The following is a 19084-nucleotide window of genomic DNA, read 5'->3' as shown; positions in this document are numbered from 1 at the left end:
CTTCAGCACGCAACCGGAAGAAGGGAATTATAATTATTATATTGAGCCCAAGGGCACAACGGCCACTGGCCGCAAAAGGCATGGATTTTTTAGGGGGCATTATGGCCACAAAAAGGGGATGCAGCCGGGAATTTGAGGCATTATTAAGTGCTTGTCAAATTGTGAGTGAGAGACTGATAAAGTGTGTACAGCCTGTGCAAAAAAACAAAGCAGAGCTCATGCCTTTCATGCAACTTTTTTTCAAATCACCATTAGAGTGGCATCTCATGCAGCCTTAAAATATATTAAAAATCAAAACATATAGCCCAACATTTGTATCTCAACTAAAGTTACATAAATAACTCTAAATGAAGCATATAGTAGTACCTGTTTCTTTGTTAACCACTCAACACAGAATAGCCACATGTGCACATTCCCTCAAATCGTTTGGAGAAAATATAATTAATATTTTATTCAGCTATGTTCAATTGTATTCTTCATACTATAAAATAATATCAAATAATGCCACGTAATTCTGAGAAAATCCACTAAAATGAACAACTGTAGCCCACAGCCATGTGACATAAGGACAACTCAGAGTATTCTATTCTGTTCTTCTGAAATAGACTACATTTTCTTCATATCATGTTTCTTTCGACCTGTCTAAAATAAATAAATAATGGATTTATTGTGATGGTTACATGGATTTATTAGACTTTTTAAAATGTAGATGTTCCAAAGGTCTGCATCAGTGGCTTGTAGGCTATGCGTGGAAGCCAGGAGATGGAAAATGTGTTTATGTTAATTAACGGTCAATTACCGTGAGACCGGCAGTTATTTGTTATTTCGGCAATTTTATGACCACCACAGCCCTAGCCCCCCCTCTTTCTCTCTGTCTCCCTTGATCATATGCTGCAGAACTCCTAGCACGGTCTCAGGGAGAGAAGAAAAAAAGGAAGAAAAGTGGGTCAGGGCGACCTATTTTTTCCCACAGTTCATGAAGGCAGAGGGTGGCGGATTGATCGTCAGTTAGACTGTAGAAGAGGGAGCAGAGCAGAGCAAGGCATGATGGGGAGGCAGGGCCCTGGCTGTTGCGAGATGCAGGCAGAGGCAGCCACTCAGAACTGGGTCAGCGGCAGAGGCTCCGTTTTGTAAACGGCTTGTCAAACTGAGGAGAAAAGCTGCAAATGAACCATAGATTATACGCCCCAAGCTGAGCGCTGAGGAACTCTCTTCACCACTCCTTAGCCCTACATCACACAGAGAGAAAAATACACACACACACACACACACACACACACACACACACACACACACAGAGGGAGGGCCTACAGTAGTGGGAGTCTGTGAAGTACTACCACCTATAAGCGCCTCTGTTCCCCCCTCCGTCTCCAGTTATAGCGTTTGATTACTGCAATCACAACTGACAAGATCAAAAATAACAGTCAGTATCTAGTGTGGCCACCAGCTGCATTAAGTACTGCAGTGCATCTCCTCCTCATGGACTGCACCAGATTTGCCAGTTCTTGCTGTGAGATGTTATCCCACTCTTCCACCAAGGCACCTGCAAGTTCCCGGACATTTCTGGGGGGAATGGCCCTAGCCCTCACCCTCCGATCTAACAGATCCCAGACATGCTCAATGGGATTGAGATCCGGGCTCTTCGCTGGCTATGGCAGAACACTGACATTCCTGACTTGCAGGAAAGCACGCACAGAACGAGCAGTATGGCTGGTGGCATTGTCATGCTGGAGGGTAATGTCAGGATGAGCCTGCAGGAAGGGTACCACATGAGGGAGGAGGATGTCTTCCCTGTAACGCACAGCGTTGAGATTGCCTGGAATGACAAGCTCAGTCCGATGATGCTGTGACACACCGCCCCAGACCATGACAGACCCTCCACCTCAAAATCAGTCCCGCTTCAGAGTACAGGGTTCGGTGTAACGCTCATTCCTTCGACGATAAACGCGAATCACGCGAAACCACTGACTCGTCAGTGAAGAGCACTTTTTGCCAGTCCTGTCTGGTCCAGCAACGGTGGGTTTGTGCCCATAGGCGACGTAGTTGCCGGTGATGTCTGGTAAGGACCTGCCTTACAACAGGCCTACAAGTCCTCAGTACAGCCTCTCTCAATCTATTGCGGACAGTCTGAGCACTGATGGAGGGATTGTGCATTCCTGGTGTAAGTTGTTGTTGCCATCCTGAACCTGTCCCGCAGGTGTGAAGTTCGGCTGTACCGATCCTGTGAAGGTGTTGTTACACGTGGTCTGTGATCAGCTGTCCATCCTGTCTCCCTGTAGCGCTGTATTAGGCGTCTCACAGTACGGACATTGCAATTTATGGCCCTGGCCACATCTGCAGTCCTCATGCCTCCTTGCAGCATGCATAAGGTACGTTCACGCAGATGAGCAGGGACCCTGGGCATCTTTCTTTTGGTGTTTTTCAGAGTCAGTAGAAAGGCCTCTTTAGTGTCCTAAGTTTTCATAACTGTGACCTTAATTGCCTACCATCTGTAAGCTGTTAGTGTCTTAACGACAGTTCCACAGGTTAATTGTTTATGGTTCATTGAACAAGCATGGGAAGCAGGGTTTAAACCCTTTACAAGGAAGATCTATGAAGTGATTTGGATTTTTACGAATGATCTTTGAAAGACAGTGTCCTGAAAAAGGGATGTTTCTTTTTTTTGCTGTGTTTACATGTCAAACATAGAGAACTGATACTATATACTCGTTGTTGGGGTGGGATTGAGGTGGAGTGTGGAGGGTCCGTGGATGGCTTTTGACCACTTAATTTCTTACTCATTTTTAGAAAACAAAAAAGTTTGGTCCAAATTGGATGTTAGGTACTATATTTTTTGAATATTATATGAGTTCTACAAATGAAAATGGCCCATTTCTGTGCAATCAATTAACTTCTCAGAGATCACATTGAATTTAAAGAAAATAATATTATCTCTTTCTAACTACAGAAACGATTTTCAGAACAATCTGAGGTGGTGGGTGTCATGGCTTGCTGCAATGACCTAATTGCAAGAATGCACTCAGTTTCCTAATTGGCTGGTGACGAATCATGATGGAATTTACAGTATCTACAGTATGTACACAGACAGGTAGTGTGTAAGCTTTCATCTGATGTCATCATCTTACATCCAAGGCAATCCCCCCATCTCCATTTCTATATTGAGTGGCTTAATTAAGAAGGCCCTTAATGTTATGTGAGATTGACATGTTAGCAATTCCAGCCCATACTGATTCCTGTCATATCCCCATTTAAACCGTGTAAAATATGTGCTACATTCACTATAGGTCTTATTGGTATTGATATCAACACTAATCAACATTAATTTACTTGGCATCTTTTATGTCTCCAAAAAGCCCAGGCAAAATAATTGTCTGACTTTGTAGGGAGCTGAGCTGAGCTGGGACCTTGGAACTTGAAATCAGGGCTTATCCATTTATTGGGTTTTTGGACCAATTCAATATTCAGACAGTCCAGCAGCTCTCACTCATATTTCACTATGTGGAACAGGTCTGCTTGTAATTAATATTTTAGGCATTGTGGAGGATAGGTTCTACACTGTAGTCTGCTTTTAGTCTGGTCCTCCACAGGGGATCTATAGTAGGCTGGCCACCAGGTCTGAGGAGCATCTCGTATTAAAGTGTTGTGATGAATATAGTAGTAGTGCTTGTTTCACACTGTTTATTTTAACTGTTTAACAGTGTTTAAAGTTCAATTCCACCGCTTTTCAACCTCGTAGTCATATCTCCAGCACCAAACCAGCACCAAACCAGCGTCTGTGAAAACAGTGTTTCTATTATCTTTGGTTAGAAAAATACATAAAATGGTCCTAAAAAATTCTCTGAGATTTGTGATGTCTCTGCTTCTCTAAGACATCACAGGGTAGGATTAAAAATGAAAAACACTGTGATTTTCAAAGCAAAACAACTTTTAGGGAGGGTATTTTCATGCTCCCCACGTTACCACGAATCTCATAGTGTTTTTAAAATGTTGAAACTTTTGATGATTTCGTCGGGTAGAACTTTTTAAATTCATATTTGTTTTTTTTACAAAACATAGAAATGTGCCGTTTTCACATATGTAGACACTGGTACTGTGCTGGAGATAATGACAATGAGGTTGAAATCAGCATGTTGTTTGTGCAACAGTATCTTCTAAATCAGAGAGGAATTGGCAAAGCATGAATATGTTAGCTACATGAAGTCAAAGAAAACATTTAATGCAGCCAAAGATTATAGGTTCCCACTCCCCTGGGAACCACTAACCACCATGTCACAATAATGCCTCCATAGAGATCCTATTAGTATTTAAATTCCTAATTCTATGAACGCCACCCTGGCTTTTACATTTAGTTGTCATGTCAAACAACACTGTTTTCAAAGTGCCCACTATTACATTCTAACTATAGTCAAATCGCAATTGCAATATTTGGTTAAAGCCCCCCTGTAGTCTTTGTAATTGTATTTTTTAAAGCATCACTGTTTGTCTAATAAATCACTGTGTGTGTTAATGAATGAAAATGAAATTATGAAAATAATGAAAATAACACCAAAATATGTTTTTATCATATATTTCCCTGAGCCTCCTTTGGCTCAGTCTGATCATGTGTGCATTTAAAAACAAATGTAAATATATTTACATACACAACCCTGATTGTCTGATAGGATGGTCCAGCTCTAGCAACAAGATCTCATAAGCTGTGTTCGAATACCCATACTAACATACTGTATACCACGTACACTACAAGTCAAAAGTTTTAGAACGCCTATTCATTCAAAGGGGTTTTCTTTATTTTTGCTATTTTCTACATTGTAGAAAATAGTAGTCTAAGCAGCATGTAGTCTAAGCAGCACGCTCTGGCTCAGATTCTCATGGGTTCGCGCTGGGTGATTGTTTTTATTTTTTTGTGAGCCCCAAGGAAGGCATATATCAATGTTCTCAAGACCTTGTCAAATGTCCTAAATCACGTCTATTTCTAGTGACCAGCCTGGGTCTAGAGCCCACCCAGATGACCAGTCATTGGTCTATTGTAATCAGATCACATTGTGACATCATAATTTGAGCCAAAAGTTCCATCTATAATAAATACAGCTCTTACACAAAAATTATCATTATTTTCACGATTTCAGAGTGTTATTTCAACCTCATAGTGTGGAAATATTATTAAGACAACAGGAAATCTAGTTTTTAACTGTACTGTTCATTTAAAAATAAGTCCTAGATGTTTTGCAAATATCATGCCGCCCAGTGTGGAAATCATCTTTTAGTTGAAGTTTGATTGAACAATATAAAACCATCAGAATGGAGAAAGCCCTATTGAAATCACTTAAAATGTATGTACTAGGGTCATGCTCAACTCATAAAGCCAATGTATAACTTTTATTATTTAAAAACATCAAATACCGTCATACTGTCCAAAGTTTGGAAAATATTGTGAAATTATATTTTGACCATTTCGTCCAGCCCTAGTCTGTGTGTGTTTCTATATTTGTGTGTGTGTATATGTGTGTGAAGGTGAGACATGCTGAGCAGTAAACCAGTTAGATCCAGAACAGGGCCAGACCCGGTCTCTCCGGCCAGTACCAGAGCAGTGTTTTAGGGAAGGGGCCTGGCCGCCATGGCGCTGCTAGCAGATGGTTTCCAGCAGCCCTGCCTGCATAGGACATGTGATAACATTACAGTCATGAAAGGTCAGGCATGAAGGGAGCTGCAGGGGAAGAGGCTGGGCCAGTGGTGAGGAGAAGGGCTAGGCCTCGTTCTGCTGCTCTTCAACACAAACACTGACACACACTGATACACACTGATACACACACAGTCACTACCATGATTCCTGGAAGTCGTATTTGCATTAAAGGCTAAAAGAACACTGCATTTCCTTTCAGTTCATATATTGAACCAGCAGTCTCTTGGTGCAGTGTAAATATTAGCTGGTTGACCTGCTCTTGCATCATGTTGAAAGGGAGCGATGCTCTGCACTATTTATTTGCATGTTGATAAAAGCATCTGTGTGCTTTACTGTGGCTTATGTTGAGTTCCAAGCTCAGGTGAAAGTAGAAGTAATGATTGGCTAGTATGACAGTACAGAATGAGAGAAGGACTTTGTACAGTGAAGCATGGTGTTGTTTACCCATGTACATGTCACATATTTTCACCATGACCTAGCATTCCTTTCAGTCACCATGAGCAGCCTGTTAAAACCTACTCCTATTGGTTAAAATTCTAAATGTTAAGAGGCTCCTCCCCTTTCTAAGTGAGTGATTCAACACAAGGCTGTCAGATCTCTTAAATAAAGACAAATGGCATGTTTGGAGCTCCAGTACAGAGCCCTTTGTGCCAAAAGCCTGGAAGAGAAGACGGGAAAACAGTCTGTGATTTCCTGGTATGTAAATAACACCTCAAGTGGACTGCTGCTTTGTTGTGGGTCAGCTAGCCAGCCAGCCAGCCATCTCACTACACACACACACACACACACACACACACACACACACACACACACACACACACACACACACACACACACACACACACACACACACACACACACAGGTGTTTTCTAAAAACACCTCTTCTGAAATTACATGGGTGCTCCAGCCAGAAGAATGAGGAGGAGGTGGAGGGAGGATTAAAAATACATCCACATGACCAAGCCAGTCAGACATTTTGAAATTCTGTCTCTATCTTGGTCCGATAGGGAGGTTAAAGATACAGCATCCTGATAACTATCTTCCCCTCGGGGGGACAGATAAGAGCAGCACAGATTGAATAAAAAAGAGCTGGGGAGAGAGGGAGGGAAGAGAGAGGGACGGAGGAGATCTGAGATGTTTATCAGGCTGCAGTGAGAAGTTTTTTTGGTCTTGCAGATCCAGTTCAAGGACGCCCTCAGGCGAGGCCGTGGCAGATCTCTCGCCGTGCCAACAATGCCTCTCAAGGTCATATGAGCCAGCCCTGTGACATTAAACAGGAAGGGGGAGGTGTGACAGCAAATGGGGGGGGCACAGAAAATCATCACTTACCCAGCCACCCACACAATGAAAAACAACCTTAAACTCCTAACAAGGGAAATACATGAACTAATAGTACAGGTAGATAGCAATGAAAACAATACTACAGAGATACAAAATAAGTTAGAGGAAGAACAAAAATAACTGGAGGAACTTATTCAAGAACAATCTAATGTAATCTATTACAAAAATATAACAATCTGGATGGAATATAGAGAAAAATGCACAAAATTCTTCCTGAATCTCACACAGGAACGCTAACAAAAAATAGTTGCAGAAACTCGTTACTGAAGACAGAGTCATCTATGATTCTCCAAATGATATTAGAGGAAACTAAATATTTTAAGCAGATGTTCTCTTTTCCATCTCATCTTCACCCACTGAATGACGATTACTGTAAGGTATTCTTCCCTAATAATTAAAAAAATGGAAAATTAACACATTTACAGAAAGATCAGTGCTAAGGCCAAATTACAGAGGAATAACTTTTTGAGGCTATTAAAAATCCTTTCAGTCTGGAAAAACCCCAGGGCTTGATGGCATACCGGTAGAGGTATATCAAGCCTTTTTTGCTATACTCAAAGATCCATTGTTAACTTGTTTTAACAACTCCCATAGAAATTGTAGTCTGTCAGGTACTCAGCGGTAAGGTCTGATTTCACTATTATTAAAACAAGACCCAGATGGCAAATACAAAGATCCAGTCTATCTAAAAAACTGGAGGCCTCTTACACTTCAATGTTGTGATGCAAAAATACTAGCGAAATGCATAGCACTCAGAATTAAAAGGGTTTTACCAGGTATTGTTCATACTGATCAGACAGGTTTGTTACATAGACGATACATTGGAGATAATATACGACAACTACTATAAATAATAGAACATCATGAAACATCGAAAATAAATGCTTAGATTTTTTTCAATTTTAGTGATTTTCTTTTAAAATGGGTAAAAGTAATGTATAGCAATCCCAGGTGTAAAATGGTAAATAGCGGCTACTTCTCAGAGAGTTTTGAATTGTCAAGAGGAGTAAAACAAGGCTGTCTGCTGTCACCATATGTATTCGTTATGGCCATCGAAATGCTAGCTATTAAAATGTGATCCAATAACAACATTAGAGGATTATAAGTACAAGGCTTAAAAAGAAAGGTTTCCAGGTATGCCGATGACTCAAGTTTTATATTAAGTCCGCAAGCCAGATCCCTGCAATGTCTTATTGAAGATCTAGATAACTTTTCTGGACTCTGGACTAAAACCTAATTATGATAGTGTACAATATTACGTATTGGATCCTTTAAAAAATGCAACTTTTACATTACCCTGCAGTTTACCTATAAAATGGTCTGACAGTGAAGTAGACATACTCGGTATTCACATCACAAAATATATAAATGAGCTCTCCACAATGAATTTCACTAGAAAACTTGTAAAAATAGACAAGATCCTGCAACCATGGAGAGGTAAATACCGGTCTATTTATGGAAAAATTGCCCTGATTAACTCCTTAGTTATATCTCAGTTTACTCACTTATTTATGGCGCTGCCTACTCCCGAATATTTGTTTTTCAAATCATATGAGCAAAACATATTTCACTTTATCTGGGATGCTAAACCAGACAAGATAAAGCGTGCCTGTCTACAGTATATAATGAATATGAATTGGGTGGATTGAGATGATTAAATATAAAAGCACTAAACCTCTCTCTAAAAGCTTCACTTATTCAAAAGTTTTACATGAACCCTAAATGGTTCTCAAGTAGATTGCTAAGAAAAGCCCATCCATTGTTAAAAAAAAATATTTTTGCCTTTATGCAGATTGCCATGTCTCATTTTCGATTAATTGAAAATGAAACTCTTTTTCTAACAAGCTGACTGCAATTTCAAATTCACCCCCCTGAAAAGATAGAACAAATATTATGGCTGAACTCAAATGTGCTGGTTGATAAAATACCTGCATTTATGGGAAAGTTTGTTTAAAAAGGGTATTTTGATTTTAAATTATATTGTAAATTGGAATGGTAGAGTTATGTATTTCATGGAGTTATCAGAATTGTATGGGAAGGTCTGCTCAATCCAAAATGACAACCAACTGATTACAGCATTACCCCAAAAATGGAGGAGGCAGGTGGCAGCGGGAGGAGGTAGGGAACTGATCTATCTGCACAATCAATATAAAGGATCAAAACTGGCAGAGGAATAAAAATAGCATAAATAGGAAAGTATGCCAGTTTCATTTGAGGACCAGGATGTTGACAGCTGTGCCGTAGTTGGGAAGAAATGTTTGATGTACCGATTCCATGGTACAGTATGAGTTGATGTAAAAAACAACGCAAGATTTAAGACTTTTCAGCTAAAATTATTATATAGAATTCTTGCCACCAAACAAATGTTGAATATTTGGGGCATACAATCATGGCAGCTCTACAGATTTTGTTGTGAGGATACAGAATCAATAGACCATTTATTTTGGTATTGCCCTCAGGTAGCCTGTCATTGATCTAAAATGGACCCTAGAAATAGTACTGTTGGGAGATCTGGAGAGCCCGCGTCAGTCAATTACTAATATACCTATACTCTTAGTAAATGCATTTGTCTTCAACTCGCAATCTGTGGGTTCTATTCGATTAGATACATTGAAATTGTATGTTAAACATCACAACATAGTTGATATATGGTGTGTAGAAATTTGAAGAGGTTGGCCAGCAGAGATAGGTGGGATGAGCTGAGGGAAGCTGAGGGTTGGGATGTGGAATTGGAGACTAAGTTGGAGTTGAGTTGCTGGGTAAAATGATGGTCAAAGATTAAAGTTTAAAAAATATTGTAAAAAGAAACATATTAAAAAGTATGTTTGAATGACACTGAGGGGCAATGTTTTTACAGCTAATGCCTGTTTGTCTGAGGCTGATGCCGTGCAGGTGTTTGTACACATGCATATACACACACTCTCATTCAAATGCACACATGTGCACATACACAGACACACACACATGTAAATAGTGCCATACATGCACTCAAGCATATTCAGTTGGCCTTGCTGTTATGATTTTTGTTGTCATTGATCTCCTTTTCTTTTTGCATTATTGTTTTTTGTTATTGTCTTTCTCTTTTTTCTCTTTTGTTAATTGTGTTGGTTGTTGGTGCATTGGGGACGAGGGCTTGGGGGTGGGGAATGGAATTATGATTATTTTTTGGGGCGGGGGGGGGGGTCTCAGATGTTTGAGGGGCAGCTCTTGGGTAACCATGGGGGGATCTTGGGGGGCTGGTGGCCTGGTGGTTGGAAGCTTGGGCCGGTGGCTGATGGATCACTGGTTCCGGTCCCTGTTTTTGACCTTGTGGGAGATCTGACGACGTGCCCTTGAGCCGGGCATTGACCCTGGTTGCTACTGTGTGTCGCTCTGGATGGGAGTCTGTTAGATGACTAATGTGATGTAGTTGTTGAGCAGCTTCACTTCTAGTATATTGTATGTTTTACATATTCAATCAAATAAAGTAAATAAACTCCCTCCATCTTTCCATTGAGTTAACATCCCAACATTTGGGTCTAGAGTGGATTTGGTTGGGGTGTGACTGAGGTGGTTTGGTCACCATGAGTAGCCTTGCCTGAGACCTGAACAGTTGCATTGGCACCCTGAGTCATTAACCAAGGTGTTGACTTGACGGCCTAATACACTCTTCTGGCATACACTACAGGAGACCCAGGTGTGAACCTTGTTGGTCACGGGGCGTTTTAAGGGCTGTAATTAGTGTATTTTTCTCTCGGAGCCCAGAGATTCTTGGATGACTACTTATCCAACTGTTGTTGTTGCCAGCCACACACACAGACAGAGCCATGTTAGTGTGATAAATCAGGTGAGGGAGGGATAGGAAAGTAAGTTATTTAATGAGACGCGTCCAGCAGCGTTGGCCTCAAATCCTCATCTGTTAACTTTTTTATGGCTGGTAGGAGTCAGATTGTTGAAGAGATAACCCATCCATTGCACTCTGTACAGACTGAAGCTGCTGACAAGACAGGGTGCCTATCCCTGCTTCAACAGGGTTCCTATTCTTTCTACAAAAGAAGCGGGAAAAAACCTTGATGTTTTTCTGAAGTAAGACTAGGCTCTTTCTCTTTAAAGCAGCTCCATTATTAAGAAGCATTATACAAAAACAGAGTAAATTAACCTTGCCTACCTGGACAGAATCAACTCTTACAATGCCTTGCGAAAGTATTCGGCCCCCTTGAACTTTGCGACCTTTTGCCACATTTCAGGCTTCAAACATAAAGATATAAAACTGTATTTTTTTGTGAAGAATCAACAACAAGTGGGACACAATCATGAAGTGGAACGACATTTATTGGATATTTCAAACTTTTTTAACAAATCAAAAACTGAAAAATTGGGCGTACAACAATCTACCTTGTGGGGAGTGTATAGGATGGGCTCTGTGGAGCCCAAGAGGGAAATTAAAAGGTTCCCCATCAGAGGTTGTGAACCCAACCACTTCTGTCAATCAACAGGACTTGATTTTTCTCACCTTAACTTTCATCTCAGACAGGATTTATTGGATAAATGTCCCTAGATCTTGTGATGCAACCCGTTTGAACACTAACCCCTCAAAGCTGGATTTAAAGTTCAACTGAGCCTTAGCGACCTTTGACACATTGGGCAGGGCTTTATACAAAAATAACCATCTCAGTGGCTTTATGGTTAAAATCCGCCCTGAGATTGGAAGGTTTGATCCCCGGTTGAGTCATACCGAAGACATAAAATGGGACTCGATGCCTCTCTACTTGGCACTCAGCATTAAGGAGATTGGGGTTAAGGCCCTGCGATAGACTAGCGTCCTGTCCAGGGGGTGTACTTGTACATCAAGCTGCATCAAGCTATACAGAAACAGGAGATAAGCTCCTGCCCTATGGGCTGTTCTGGCTCGAACAATGCTACTTACTTAGACAAGAAGCGGGGAAAAGGTATTTGGTAACATTGGAATAGTCGCCAATGGGTTTATAGATGTTCAACTAAAGGTCAACAAACGTAGCTACTTTTCATACTAGCAAACCGGTTGTGCTGCAACCGAACCCCACCCCCCTCTCTCAGTCAGACTCACCTGTTCCCCATCCAACTGGCATAGAACCACTTTAACTCTTTCTTCTAATTAAGCGGAAAAACATTTAGACTCAACAATCAATAAGGAGCAGTGGTGAGAGGTGATTGGCCAGGGAATAAATCTTGCTGCTTCCTGTCTGGCAGGCAGTCCTCTGTATCATTTCTGCTGATTACTTTTCCCATTACTCAAAACAGATGTGTTGGGAGGATGATAAATTATTCATTAGGGGCTGTTTGTCAGCAATTTGATATCTGGCGTACTTCAAAACACACAGAAAAGTCCTATGTCAGTCAGTCTGTCTGTTGGGTCTTCCTCATACTTTCTTTCCTCACTCCATGGGTGTATACACACTAGCATGGCTTGTTAGGAAGATGGTTTAGTGGGGATACATTATGCGATAGCTACCATTAAATGGTGTTTTTGGGGATATAAAGAACAACCTACGATCAACTTACAACCAAGGGAGAAAGCCTTGGGTAACTTGCTCTTCTTTCTAGACTAGTCTCCTCCGACCTCTCCTTTATCATGTCATCACATCTGCAGGCTATTGATAGAGAGGAGACATTGTCATTGACACATCTCCTGGGGGGAGAGAGAAACAGAGAGGGGGAACTGGTTGAAATGTCAAACTCAATCCCAGTGGAAAGGCTGTCAGTGAGCTCTGATAATGTCCAGTGTTTGTAAGAGGGAATGGGATAGGTGGTGATTTGATAGTAAACGCCATTAAACACAAATAGTTGTTCAGAACCCTCCCTGCCCCATGCCTCCCTCTTCTCACATTACATGTAGACAAACAGTCATGGCTGTCCTGTAGTTGCCCCCTACCCTACCAAACTCAAATCCCCATGTTTGTGGACCTTGCTCTGATCCTGCAGCCTCCCTCCAGCCCTATCTCTCTCCCCTGCTCTCCCCCGCTTTGCTGTGCTGTGTTGTCTGTCTGTCTGTCTGTCTGTCTGTCTGTCTGTCTGTCTGTCTGTCTGTCTGTCTGTCTGTCTGTGCATGTGTGACGGCTGCCTAATTGGGAATTCTCCACTCGTCGGAGCGGCTGCCTCTCTTCTCTCCTCCAGCCTGGGCTGCTGACGAATGGCAGTGGATTACAGATGAGGACACGGTGACCCGCCCGACCTTGCTGCGGGGGAGGGCCGAGCAAACGGGGAGGGCCAAGCGAACGGGGAGGGCCGAGCGAACGGCGTCGGGTCACCAGAGGATGAGGTCGGGGGAAGGTGGGGACTCTGCCAGGTGGCCGCGCTGCGGATGACAGAGTGTCACATGACAGTGGCCCCATGTCACTATGTCAAGGGCACGAGCCCCGCTGGCACGACCACTGCAGCATTTTCCCCTTCTTTTATTTATTTATTTACCTACTCTCTCTCTCTCTCTCTCTCTCTCTCTCTCTCGTTCATTTCCTTTATATATTTATCTATTCCCCTCTCTTTCACTATGGGTGTGCTTGGCTTCCGGCTCTGTTCAGCTGGGGTATTAGTCGGTTAGGCGGCAGCAGCACAGGAGATGCCAGAACCCTGAGTGTGTTGAATTTTAATTTCTACGCCTGTCCCCTCCCTCCTGCCCCCTCCCCCGTCCACCCATTCCCTTCCACCCCTCCCCTGCTGCTGTGCGTGTGAGACTGTCAAGGTGAGGTTGCGTCCTCTTGTTAAGAGCGATTAATGGCACTCGTTATGTACATAATGAAATATCCCTGCTGATGCATTGGGTGGCGTTCTCTCTCTCCTATCTGTGCTCTACAGATGGCCTGTCTCTGTGTGCACACAGCACTGGGACTGAGGACGCACTGCTCCTGCCTCCAGGCAAACAGACAGACAGACTAAAGGAACTTTGATACTGTGAAGTCAGACAGAGACAGACAGACAGACCGACACACTAGAGGAACTTTGATACTGTGGAGTCAGACAGAGACAGACACACTAGACTAGACAGAGAGACAGACACACTAGACTAGACAGAGAGACAGACACACTAGACTAGACAGAGAGACACACTAGACTAGACAGAGAGACACACTAGACTAGACAGAGAGACAGACAGACAGTAGAGGAACTTTGATACTGTGGAGTCAGATAGAGAGACAGACAGTGGAGGAACGTTGAAACTGTGGAGTCAGATAGAGAGACAGACAGTGGAGGAAGTTGATACTGTGGAGTCAGATAGAGAGACAGACAGTGGAGGAACGTTGATACTGTGGAGTCAGATAGAGAGACAGACAGTGGAGGAACGTTGATACTGTGGAGTCAGATAGAGAGACAGACAGTGGAGGAACGTTGATACTGTGGAGTCAGATAGAGAGACAGACAGTGGAGGAACGTTGATACTGTGGAGTCAGATAGAGAGACAGACAGTGGAGGAACGTTGATACTGTGGAGTCAGATAGAGAGACAGACAGTGGAGGAACGTTGATACTGTGGAGTCAGATAGAGAGACAGACAGTGGAGGAAAGTTGATACTGTGGAGTCAGATAGAGAGACAGACAGTGGAGGAACGTTGATACTGTGGAGTCAGAGAGACAGACAGTGGAGGAACGTTGATACTGTGGAGTCAGATAGAGAGACAGACAGTGGAGGAACGTTGATACTGTGGAGTCAGATAGAGAGACAGACAGTGGAGGAACGTTGATACTGTGGAGTCAGATAGAGAGACAGACAGTGGAGGAACGTTGATACTGTGGAGTCAGATAGAGAGACAGACAGTGGAGGAACGTTGATACTGTGGAGTCAGATAGAGAGACAGACAATGGAGGAACTTCGATACTGTGGAGTCAGATAGAGAAAACGAGTGAGACCCCTTCATAAACTATCTCTGTAAAGGAAAACGAATTAGAATGATTGTTCATGTCAATTCACGGTTGCTGAGTTTGTGCCCCTTCATTTGAAATAAATACAACACCATGCAGCAGTATTTGTGAAATGTGTTCAGAGGGAGAAAGAGAGAGAAATAGAGAGATGGTTTAAAGGTGTAAATGTAATGTGGTTGGGCGGTGAGTGAGTTATTTTGTAAGGAGAGAGTGTTCTCCTGCTGCAGCTTTTTAATTTGACCTTGTGTGTTTACGTGTCTGTGGTTGTGTGTGTTTGAAGCGTGAGACACTTCTGGGTTGCTACAGGTTTTATTTTCACCTCATTGTGTGAGTGGGTGAGTGGGTGTTTCTGTGTGTGTGTGCCTTGTGTGTGTGGCTCAGCTATTTAGTCCCTGAGTCAAGCTGTGTGAGAGCTCTTTAATCCCACGGCCCGGTGCACGTAGGCTTGATTAATGGCAGCAGCTATCTGTGCAGAAGACACCCTTCTTTAGCATTTGGTCAGATCTGGGGCGCAGGGGGGTGTCATGTTATGAGAAAGGTGAGTGAGGAAGGGGAAGGAGAGAGGGCGAACAGAGGGAGGGAGGGGAGGAGGTAGAGGGTCTGATTATTATTCTGCAGGAGTGCTCCTGCCAGTAGAGCAAATGGATTACTGCACTTTACCTGTATCAGCCTCCACAGCTAAGGATGACAAGGTAGGGGAGCATGATGCATGTCTGTTCGCGTCGCAATCAGAGAAGACTTGTGTTAGCTAGTGTAGAGCACTGCTTAGTGTAGCATTCACTACAGACTGCTACTGAATGAATCATCCTGTTGGTATTACTACTGTAGGCCTATTTAATACCTCATAGCCTCGTCTGCTGTTTCTCCTCCCTCATCCTCTTCTATTAATACAAAGTAATAGGCCTCATGGTGGGTGGGTTGCAGTGTTTGGTGTTCAGTTCTTTCCCTTCTGTCTATCCTAATGGTCGGGAAACGACAACAGTCCTGCTACTTACACATCCCTAGTGACTTCCCGATCTCAAAGGCTCAGAAGAAACAAACAAGCCTTCACATTTTTAATTGTGCTGTCCTGCAACTGCAGTGCTTCAATGGTTGCTTACTCGTTGCTAGTTACTGGACTGTGTGTGTGGGTGCATGCGGGCGTGTGTATGTGTGTGTCGGTGTGTGAGCCAATTAAGACACTGCGGCCATTGTTGGGGGGGGGGGGGGGGGGGGGGGGCACTTGTTCTTATGGTGTTCTGGCCTACAGCCCTTCACCCTGGCCCATGTAATCCAGATCTAGTTAGATGAAGGACTCAGCAGGAGGACGAGGAAATTTCAAGGTGATCCTGGTTAACATGGAGGACTGACAGTTACTGGCATTATTAGGACTGATTCAGGACCAGGGTTGGGATCAATCCCATTTCAATTCAGGAGATTCTGTGAAATTCCCAATTCAACAGCTGAATTGTGCTATTCATTTTCAATTAGGATTTTTCACATTCTTGAACTGTAATTTCCCATCTACTTCCCGAATTGAAATAGAATTGATCCTTAACCCTGGTCAGGACAGTATGCAGGGATGTGAAGCTACTAGCTAGCAGAAGCACTGTAGTATAATAGCAGTAAAGAGTCTGTGGTTCAGCTCGAGTTGGAGCACACGGAGTACTGGGTCAAGCTTGGAGCTCTAGGGGAGGGTGTAGTCCTAATCGTGATGAGGTGTCCTGGGATGTTTATTGGCATATGCTGGCTTCTGGCCTGCCAACAGGATTGGTGCTGTTACTGTGCTGCCTGCCTGAGATTTTCTCCCAAAAGGTTACACTTAATCGTTTTATCCTTTAGTGGGTTAAGTGCACTTCATTGATTAAAGAGATTCATTTAATTGTGTGACTTTGAATGAGATGGTATTCTTAGTTATGTCAAGAAACAGAACAGGGAGAAGAGCAGAAAGAGAGGGGAAAAACAGAGCCTATTCTGATGAGTGAGTCTAAAGAAAATGTCCTGGTATAGCACATTGTACCCAAATCGTTCCCCGCACATGCCTTTTTCAGAGCTCACTGTGGGCAGAAGCATTAGAATGATTTAAAAACTCCTGATGAAGTAGGTCAATGGAGGCATTATGAATGGTAAAATGATTGGCGAGTAGGCAGAGATGTCCCCTCTTTTTCTGTCACTTAGTCCTCTGTCCCAAGTTGGCCATCTTATTCACAAAGCATCCCAGAATTACTCATCCTATAATCAGCAGACTACTCCTTTAACCCAATAAAGATCCATCCTGCTGACTCATACACACAGAGAGAGAGAGAGTGAAGCTGTTTAGGATACAAGCCAAGGATATTATGGAAATAGTTCATTAAAGGACAGTGTTTTTTAACATGGTTTAGTAGCCAATGATCTGGGCAGCAGCAGCCTGTCAGAGGGAGGGACAGATGATTTCAATAGGAAAGTGGCCTATTTCCCTCAGCCATCATCATGATCGCCAGCCCAGAGTGGTCTGGTTCAAATACCTTCAAAGGGCTTCTAGATGACTAGATGTGTCCTTTGGCTTCATGGCCCTGGACTAATCAGCTGTTATGGCTTCCAGTTCCTCCAACCTCATGCTGAGGCTGCTTCACATGAAAAATGGCTTGTTCCTTTGGGGGGACGATAAAAAAAAAGAGTATGTATGTTGAATAGACAATGTTAGCATAAGATTAGCATGAAGTCCCAATAGGAATGAATTAGTCTAGATTGATAGTGGCCACAGCTCATTAAGATAAAGGAATGTCTTGTGTGTGTGTTTTAATCAACACACTAATTCTCCAGCTCTCTTTCTCTCTCAGGAAATAGCCCTTGGGTGGGTCTTCTACCGCCGCACAAATATTTACTATGGACACAAACATTCTGAAAGCTTAGCTGTTCTGTTGTAGACTCAGGGCCCGGGGCGGCCACTCCATTTCAGGTCTGGCTCCCATGCAGGCCAGGGCACAGGGGGGAAAAGTGATATCATCCAGGGTCATCTGGGTTCGGCTGTGTCCTCCCCTGTCCTCTCCCCTCCTCTCTTCATCCCGCCTCTCTTCATCCCTTTGCTAGGCTCTGAATCGCTTAGATGACTCATCAATGTGCATGAATTCTTTTCTGTTCTCCCCCCGAGAACTCTTTGTACTGATGAGTACAGAAGTTAAACCTCCCTTTCCTCTCCTCCCGTGAAGGCCTGATACAGGCTACGAACTGTAACTGGGGAACTCTGTTCTGTTCACGTTGGTTTGTCAGAGCCAGTGATGTTAGTGTTAGGTCACCACGCAATGTTCATGTTCACGTGTCAGACTGACTGGGGAGTATGACTGTTCCAGCAGGATGGTGCGAGTAGAGTGTGGATGAGGTACAGCATTGTGGTATTTTAATATCCCTTTTTTGTGTGTGTGCGCACGTGCGTGTGTGCGCATGTGTGAGAGAGAGCGAGCGGGCATGGGGGAGTCTGTGCACTATGCATGAGTTGTTTGGTCAATGCATCCTTAGAATTGGGTCAGAGTGCCCTAGTTTGTGTGTGCTTGTGCGTTTTCAATGTAACTTGGTCCTGAATGACTTACAGTATCTCTAACCCTCTTCTTTGGTTGTGATCTCACACTGTTCAGTGGCCTTTTATGCTCTTGTTTACCTCTGCTAAGGTGAGACAGAGCTTTTCATTAGACTTTCCTACCGCGTGTAAGTTCACTTGTATTCTCAGTTTGAACGATTGCATTTGGTCAGGTTCGTAGCTTGTTTTTTTGTCTTATTTAATCATGTAAGGCCTGGCCATATTTAATTTACAAATGGCGGTCACACTGTATGTGTAAGTGAGGTACCCTGTTGAGTATGTGCAGCAGGCTAGCCTGCAGATTACATGATATAATGGTGTTTAGGCACTGCCTCTCCTTTTCAATTCCTTTAACCTTGACTCCACTTTAATGCAGGGAGAACACATCTGCCAGGCTGGTGTCAGACGTTAGTGATACACACCGCTCGGGCTGCATTGTCACTTTTTATTAACGCCCAGAGCTTTGCATGGACACCAGCTGTTGCGTCAAGTGGAAAGCCTTGGCGATATGAATGACCTTGACTTTAACTGCCTGCTCCTGTGGCTCTTCCCCTTGTTCATTATTTTGTTTTGACTCTAACATTTTAAATGGGTTAAATGGATTACCATTCCTGACAATGAAGGTCATTTAGGAAGGGTGGGGGGGGGGTTAGGGG

At 43.1% G+C, this 19084-nt stretch overlaps 1 protein-coding gene across 2 annotated transcripts in view; it reads left to right on the top strand.

Moving 5' to 3' along the window:
• The window catches only part of LOC110533676 (nuclear receptor-interacting protein 1), a 57736-nt gene that overhangs the window by 24711 nt on the left and 13941 nt on the right, over positions 1-19084 (top strand). The window lies entirely within an intron of this gene.

Source organism: Oncorhynchus mykiss, chromosome 10 (genome assembly GCF_013265735.2).
Source record: "Oncorhynchus mykiss isolate Arlee chromosome 10, USDA_OmykA_1.1, whole genome shotgun sequence".
Classification (NCBI taxonomy): domain Eukaryota; kingdom Metazoa; phylum Chordata; class Actinopteri; order Salmoniformes; family Salmonidae; genus Oncorhynchus; species Oncorhynchus mykiss.
Note: the sequence above shows the minus strand (reverse complement) of the source record. Positions and strands in the feature narration are given on the sequence as shown.